General features: G+C 47.6%; 1 long non-coding RNA gene across 1 annotated transcript; it reads left to right on the forward strand.

Moving 5' to 3' along the window:
• The first annotated feature begins 2,286 nt into the window (after positions 1-2,286).
• LOC118663459 lies at positions 2,287-3,504 on the forward strand. The gene is made up of 2 exons (XR_004970053.1): positions 2,287-2,460; positions 3,233-3,504. It is a non-coding gene; the product is annotated as an uncharacterized LOC118663459 (long non-coding RNA).
• Positions 3,505-8,779: the final 5,275 nt, after the last annotated feature.

An 8,779-nucleotide genomic window follows, 5' to 3' on the forward strand; every position in this document is an offset into this window, starting at 1 on the left:
CCTTAATCAATAAAGAAATTAAAGATTGAAAAAAAACATATTTGATTTTTTAAAGTGAGTTAAGAATAAGCCAGTATCTGTGTGGTGGTACCTGGCTGTGGTCTAAATCCTGAGGTGGGACGGTAACTCAGTTTGGGGCAGCTTCTACAATCGAGCCTGGTCGCTGGGGACAGGACCACTGCCCCTGTGTGGCCTGGGGCCTGGGAGGGCGGAGGCTTTGTGAAGAGCCCGGATGTGCTGCCACCGGGCCTTGCCCACCTTGCCTGCTCTGAGGGTGCACTTCCGGCCCAAACCTGGGCTGGTATTTTTAGCATGAACGCACCCTCCACCGCCTCCTACCCTCTGACCAAGTTTAGAAATCTCAAGAGGTCTTTGCACTCCAAGCCCTGTAGGAGCAATGAATGAACAGGCTGCTGTCCAGCCAGAGCCAACGCTTGCAGCCAGAGCTGATGCTTGCAGGGAAGCCCCAGATTCATTGCACAGCGAGAACAAGTGAGTTGAGGGACCGCTTATGTGGTCCGGGTCTACTGCAAAATCATGCATGTGTATCTGGACGCACAGACGGAGAGGGGCGTGGGAGGGGCTGCTAACAATGGGAATGCAGGGATGGGGAGGGGGGGTCAGGCAGTTTAACGTAAGTGTGTATTGCTTCTTAAATTTGAAAACTTTGAGCAGCAAAACGTTTATATCCCAAGATTGAAAAGCCTCAGACCACACGTGCATTTGGGATTCCCCAGTTAACCGAGGGCTTCTGAGGCTGTGTGTGGGGGCCCCTCGCTGTTTCTGAAGATCTTACACCCACCACCTCTTTCTTCCCTAGAGCAACTCAGATGCTCTGGTGCACCTGGTGCTGGCTCCACCCTCAGCTCCAGGGAGGGGCATAGCCCGGGACCAGGATCTGAAGGCCACCACTACTTCCTGCTCTGCTCCACAGGGTGCGGACCCCACCCCCAGCCCCCGGGAGGGGCATGGCTGGTGATGGCCAATAGGAACACAGCAGCCCCTGGTTCCTCAGGGCTGGGTCTGGCCTCCAGCAGGGAGATTCCTGTGGACATTGTTGGAAATGGAGAGCCCGTTACCCCCTGCTGAAGAGCTACTGTGGGACCTTCTTTCACATCAACCAATTCATTCCCAGGCTTGTCTGAACAGAGATTAGGTCCTTCCAAGCAAAGGAGGTGGCACAGCTATGAAGTTACACATGCTGATGGCTGAATTATCAGGAATTTTGCATATTGGTTGTTAAACGTGGCCAATATTAAAATTAAACATATGAAGTGAATGATATTAAACATCCTATATAATAAAAGGCTAATATGCAAATTGTCCCCTTGACCAGGAGTTTGACCAGGGGTGGGGCTGGCTGGCCAATGGCCCGTGGCCCCTCCCCCTAGCTGGCCCCGCCCCCAATCAGCCCCGCCCCCGACTGGGGGTGGGGCTGGACAGCCTCCTGTGTCTCCTCCCACCAGCTAGCCCAGATTGGGGTGGGCCAGCCAGACTCCACCCGCGCACAAATTCGTGCACCGGGCCTCTAGTATAAGTAATAAATGCTCAGAACTTATCACTCCTTAATTATTTCTACACTTTACTGTTATCCATGCCCGTGGAGTTATTCACCTGTATTGTCTCGGGATAGCGGAAATACTGCATAATGGTGCGTGCCTGTGTCTCCTCCAACTCCACACAATGATTCACTCTGGCAGCTTGAAACCGAGCCATGGTGGGGGTATTTACACCATGGGAATTGGCTAACACGACAGTTAGGGCCCCTCCCTCCGCCCCCGCCCCAAGCTGTTGTTAAACATTTACTAGCAGAACAGAGGCCTGTTAAAAGGCAGGTCTTGTCTGCTTTTCAGGAGCCCCAAGTAATAGGAAGAAGAGATTATAAGTGTATTTAGGGCAAGAACCACACCTCAGCTCTCTTGGTCTCCCCGACATCAGCCAAGGCATTCAATTATGTATGTTGAATAACTTAAGGAAATCGGAGTCCAGGAAGTTGAGGGCTGCATCTGTGGTTACCTAGTGGTGGAGTGGTGCGAAGAGCCGGTAGAATACACTTGGTTTAATTTACGTCAGCTGGACTCAGGGGGCAGGCAGAGCCACTCCCTGGGGCGGGACCAGTCCAAAGATTGGACGCCACCCAGTCTGACTCCCCCGCCCAGAGTTAAGGGGATGGATCTCATGATGTCAAAGGCCCACCCAGATGTGATGTAACTTCCTGTAACTCAAGTATATAATAAAGCAGCTTTCGGAGCTGGCTCTCTGTGTGTGCTCTGCCCCTCCGGGAGAGCAGGCTCTCTCTGCCTGTCCCTCTGGAGGGCAGGCACCACACCCAGCCCAAGCTTTTAATCTGTTTTATGTCTATCTTTCATTTATTTCTTCAATCCCGATAGCGCCTCCTAGATTGTAGGAACTGGTTCAAGTCTCCTTCTCCGTGCGGGCGTGGGAAGAAGACAGCCCCAGGTAAACTGCTCAGTATAGAGTAGGGGCCCGAGCGCAGCTTTTACTTTACTCCAGATCCTAGTCAAGAAAGAATAGATAACCTGAATAGTCCCGTGGTCATTAAGAAATAGTATTTACAGTTAAAACTTTCTGACAAAGAAAACCCCAGAACAGGTGGCTTCACTGGTAAATACTACCATTCAAAGAAAAAATAATCATAATTCCACACACACTTCTAGAAAACAGAAGAGGAGGGAAGACTTCCCAACCCATTTTATGAGGCTAGCATTGCCCTAATACCAAATATACTACAAGAAAAACATCTGTAGACCAATGTTGCTTGAGAACCTAAATGAAAGAATTCTCAACAAAATATTATCAAATCAAACCCAGCAAAATATAACAAGGATAATACATTATAACCAAGTGATGTTTATTTTGGAATGCAAGGCTGGTTCAAAATGAGAAAATCAGTCATTGTAATTCGTCATATCAGCAGATAGCGCAAAAGCAAATAATCTTCTTAAGCACTTGACAAAATTTAACATCCATTCATGATGAATCCTCAGCAAACTGGTAAAAAAAGAAATGTCCTCAACCTGATAAATGGCATGTACAAAAAACCTACAGCTAACATCATACTTAATGGCAAAAATGTCAGGCTCTTCCCCCAAGGGGCAAAGATGTCTCCTATTGAACATCCTACTGGAGGTCCTAGCTAGTGCAATATGGTGAGGAAATAAACACAAACAAATTGGAGAGGGAAAAATAAAATCTGTGTCTCTATTTGCAGATGGCATGATTGTCTCTATGGAAAACACCCAGGGGTCTGCCAGAACTGATAGCGAGCGAATTTGGTAAGACTGCAGGATATAAGGCCAACATACAAAACTCAGCTGTCTTACTCTATGCTGGCAATGAACAATAGGAAATAAAAAAAATTAAAAAGAGTACAATAACAATAATATTCCCCCCGCCAGCCAAAAAAAAAAAAACAAACATGAAAAACTTTGGTATATATCCAACACCTGTGCAAGATCTGAATGCTGAAAACTATAAAACGAGGAAACAAGGATGAAAGAAATCAAAGAAGATGTAAATAAATGGAGAGATACACGGCATTCACGGATTGAAGACTCAATATTGTTAAAATGTTAACTGATCTATAAATTCATCTCTCCTGCCAAATCCCAGCAATCTTTTCCTGTACAAGTCAACAAGTGTGTTTGAAAGTTTACATTGGAAGGCAAAACAATCTAGAATAACCAAAACAATATTGTAAAAGAACAGTGTTGGAGGACTCACATTTCCTGATTTTGATGCTGACCATAAAGCTACAGTAATCAAGACAGTGTGGTACCCATGAAGGGCGGATCGGTGCAACAGAACGGAGTCCAGAAATAGACTCCCACATGTGGGGCCAATTTGCTTCCAACACAGCTGCAGAGGGAATGAGATGGACAAGGAGGTTTTTTTTCAATAAATGGCGCTGGAACAACTGGGCACCCACATGTGCAAAAAGCGAACCCCGATCCATACCTTGCATCATAAACAAAATTGGACTAAAAAAGGATCACAGACTTAAATGCAAAACAGAATTATAAAACTTCTAGGAGTAAACCTAGGGGGAAAAAAATCTTTGTGACCTTGAGCTATGCAAAGATTTCTTCAAAAGGACACTCAAAGAATGATTCATCAAAGAAAAAAAAAAGATAAATTAGAGTCCATCAAAACTTTAAAAAAATCTGCTGTTTGAAAAACACTGTTACCAAAATGAAAAGAGAAGACACGGACTAGGAGAAAATATTTGCAAAACATATGTCTCATCAAGAACTTGTGTCCAGAATCTATAAATAACTCTCAAACAACCTAATTTTTAAAAAATGGTTAAAAGATTTGACCAGACATTTCACTGAAGAAGATATGCAGATGGCAAAGAAGCCCATGGAAAGCTTTTCAAAGTTACTATTACTAGTCAAATGGAAATGAAAACCACAATGTATTAGCACTGCAAACCCAATAGGAGGCTAAAAACAAAACAGCAAAACAAACCCTGACGATGCCAAGTGGCATTGGGTGTTGGGCAGCTGGCACGCTCAGACCTGGCTGGCGGGAACACAGAATGGTGCATGCCCTTTGGGAACAGGCTTGGGAGTTTTTTTATAAAATTAAACATAACTCCACCTGATGACCCGGAAGTCTCACTTAAAGAGGAATGAAAATATATGTTTGCACCAAACCTGTACACAAATGTTTATGACGGCTTTATTCTTAGTCTAGTGGGAACCATTCCCCTGCCCTTGAACTCTGCATGGATAAATGGGTTGTGGACTGCCCATACCATGGAATGTTACTCTGCCATGAAATGAACAAGAGGTCCACCAGCAGCAGGACTGGATCTCAGGTGATTCTGTCTGTATCCTATCCCGGTGGTTACTAGGGGCTGGGAGCAGGACACAAAGGATGTTGGGGTGATGGAGATGCTCTATGACTTGATTGTAGTGATGGGTACATGGCCATTCATTTGTCAGAACTCAGAGAATTATACCCTTAAAAATAGGGTGGGGGATTTTACTGTATGTCAGTTATACCTCAAAAAATTAAAAAATGTTTAATGAAAAAAGATGTATTGTTGGAAACTAGCACTAAGAAGAATTGCAATATCCATTTCATTTAGATAACGAGTTGTGATGAGTAAACGAATGTCTATTTGCCCAACATCTGAGGGCCCCACCTTCCCTTGACTAATGTCTGATTCTTCATGGAATTTAAAAAATATGAGCAGGTATCTACCTGTACTCATCCATCCACCCATGCTGGGATTGTCCCGTCTGTCACAGTAAGGGGTAAGAATCATGTTTAAGAAGAACAGCGTCCTCCTTCTGCAGGGCCCCGTGTGCCGAGAGGAGCGTTACCTGACACAGGACACACACGCCTGCGCGGTCAGACACGTGCACTGTGAAACGGTCCCTGCCCCGCGACGCCGTCACCGGGAGCAGCACCTCCTGGACAGTCAGCAATCCTGGGTCTTCTCGCTGTCCCTCTCCTGTCACGGTTGTGCCTGACACTGTCACAGCTGCCGTGCTTGCTCCCGGTTCCCTGAGTTTGCCATCTCGGTGCCAAGCCATGGAGGAGGCTGGCAAGTCCCACAACACAGGTGGGACTTGTTGCTTCTGGAAGCTCTGCCTCTTTCTGTTCCCGTGGGACGGTGAGCGGTGGACAGGCCACTGGAGAGAGGCTGCGTTCTGTTCTGGGAAGAACCTGAGAATGGAAGCTATGGCTGCCGCAGAACATTCGCATCTCTAGTTTTCCCAGCATGAGTGAGGGCGGGGAGGGCCGAAGCCTGGAGAGCAAGAGGCCCCGGAGCTCGCTTTGCAACAAAACTGGAAAATGCTGATTCTCCGGGGCCACCCCCTGCTAATTCCACGGGCCTGGGGGTCCAGGAGTTTGGTTTCTATAAGCTCCCCAGGTAATCCCAATGCCCGAGAGCATTCTGAGCCACTGCTGTCCAGGGCCTCGAAGGAGCTGGAGTGTCCCCGAAGATGACGGAGTTGGATGAAGGCCGGGCATGTTGAGTGGTGGGAGGTGTACAGAGCCACGCTGCAGGGGGAGTACCCTGAGGCCCAGGCGGACGGAGTGAGGGTGACCAGTGCAGGGACAAGTGCACACCCAGGTGACAGGTGCCACAGCCCTCGCGGGAGGCACCCCGAGGACTGGGTGTCGCCTGCAGACAAAGTGACCAATGATGATGGGTTTAAAGTAACTCACTGTCAAGCACGCTGCTTTGTTCTCACTTTACGGATTCTGCTGGTTCAGGCCTTGGGACGTAATTATACCGAAGATCAGGATGAGTCTTTCGATCAGGGACCCTTGTCATACTCCACGAGCAGGAAATGGCAACACGGTGCCTTCCAGCTCGTTGGTTGCCCCCGAGAGGAGCGTGTCGCCCTGTGGCCAGCTTCCACTCGGCCTGGCTCAGTTAAGAGGTTTTTGTTTATTTAATCCTCACCCAGGACACTTTTTCCATTGATTTCTAGAGAGAGTGGAAGGGAGGGGGAAAGAGAGAGAGAGAGAAACATCGACGTGAGGAAGACACATCGATTGGTTGCCTCCTGCACGAGCCCCCGCCAGGGCTGGGGAACCTGCGCCCGAGGTACGTGCCCTTGACAGGGAATCGAACCCACGACCCTTCAGTCCTCGGACAGAAGAAAACTGGCGGGCTAGGAGGTCTCTTTACTGCCGTTTTGTCTCCGCACGCATGGTGAGCGACCTCTACAGTATTCTACCTGCAACTGCTGAGGAAAAAAGGGATTTATGTCTTTTGAAATCCTAGATAAGGGGTCCTCAAACTACGGCCCGCGGGCCACATGCAAATACAAATGTTGTATTTGTTCCCGTTTTTTTTTTTAATTCAAAATAAGATATGTGCAGTGTGCATAGGAATTTGTTCATAGTTTTTTTTTTAAACTATAGTCCGGCCCTCCAATGGTCTGAGGGACAGTGAACTGGCCCCTGTTTAAAAAGTTTGAGGACCCCTGTCCTAGATGGTGCGTGCTATAAAAGACAATGACTTAAAGGTCAGGCTCATACGCAGCCAGGCCTTGGAAATGATACAAACCTACTAAAGTAACGTCATAAACTAGGATGCCACTTAAAATCTGTTTTATCAGATATACTCAATCAAAAATAAACTGCAATATGCCCTGGCCACTGTGACCAAGTGGTTAGAGCATCGGCCCGCCTAGCAAAGGGTCCCGGGTTCGATTCCCAGTCAAGGGCACATACCTGGGTTCCACGTTTGATCCGGGTCCCAGTTGGGGTGCGTGCGGGAGGCAATCAATCGACGTGTCTCTCTCACATCGAGGTTTCTCTCTCCCCTTCCCTACCTCCCTTCCACTTTCTCTAAACATCAATGGAAAAAAATATTCTCAGTGAGGATTAAAAAAAAAAAACTGCAACAAAAGGATCAGCAAAATGTAGCTGAAGTCGGCTGGTTAAGCCAAATGTCCTAAGGCTTGAATTCAGCGTGTTTAAGTGTGACTAGCACTGCCCATTCATGACAGAGCCATAAAGCATACATTGAGTCTCCCTGTGGTTTCCCACGGTTACCAAAACACCACACTGATGCTGGAAATGACATCTGCAAACGCGCCATGTTCAGTAGTAGCTGTCGGACTTCACAATATCAACTCTTCGCTTAGATCCTCAGGGCTAACCCTCCGCTGGGAGCCGCCCCGTCAGTGGCCGACTGCAGCAACGCAGGCTTCAGCCAGGTCCTAGGTTTGTTTAAAAAGCGTCCTTTACATAGTAAAACTGTTGTCAAACAATGTTGTAATTTAAACACCCGCCCCCCGAAACAGAGACGTTAAATTGTGCAAGAGGTGTACATTCCAGAACGATTTCCTGTGGGCCGCAAAGCTATTTTAAGCTGAAGCGTTCCCGTTCCGAAGGTGGCTCAGTCCCCAGGCGTCTGAACTCAGGGCCTCCACCCCGTCCTCACCTCCAGGTTTTGTAAAGGCCCCTTTCTTCACGTGACAAAATCAAGTGCAAGAAACCCTCCTGTTACGAATAAGGGCAAACCATTTTCACCTTTCTCTATGGTACGACATTGATCACTCCAACGCGGGAGAGTTTGTTCCAACTTGGCCATTCCTATCAGAGTCTCCAGTAGCTGAAGGTGTGTGTCCGCGGTTGGGGAGGAAGGAGGGCGGGTGGAGGGGGAGGGCGGAGGGGAGACACAACTGCCCTCTTGTGGGGACTGCTGTCATCGCTCCTGCCACAGAAATCGAATGCACTAATAGTTTACTGTGCTTGACGAACAAACGAGTTTCTCCTTTTATGCAGGCGTTTGGTGGGAGTCTGGACACATAATATAGACTCAAAGCCCATCATCTGAATTTCATTCTACATCACATGTCATCAGGTGTTATACATGGAAAACACTGCAAAGCACTTACAAAAGACAGCTTATGAGGAGGTGTTGATGTTGTTAGATACCAACTGGGCTTGCAGTTTCAAGCATGTTTTTTGTTGTTAATCCTCACCCGAGGATATTTTCCCATTGACTTTTAGAGAGAGTGGAAGGGAGGGGGAGAGACAGAGAGAGGGACACAGTGATCGGCTGCCTCCCACATGCGTTGAGGCCAGGGATTGCAACCGAGGTACATACCCTTGACCAGAACCGAACCCGAGACCCTTCAGTCCGCAGGCCGTCCTCTGCCCACTGAGCAGCCCAGCCAGGGCTAAACATGTTTATCGGTTCCCTTTAAATTTAAAAATGCTTAATTGTAGTAAAATACACAACATAACACTTACTATTTTAACTACCAGTGGGCAGTTC

This window comes from Myotis myotis, unplaced genomic scaffold (genome assembly GCF_014108235.1).
Source record: "Myotis myotis isolate mMyoMyo1 unplaced genomic scaffold, mMyoMyo1.p scaffold_m19_p_9, whole genome shotgun sequence".
Lineage (NCBI taxonomy): Eukaryota > Metazoa > Chordata > Mammalia > Chiroptera > Vespertilionidae > Myotis > Myotis myotis.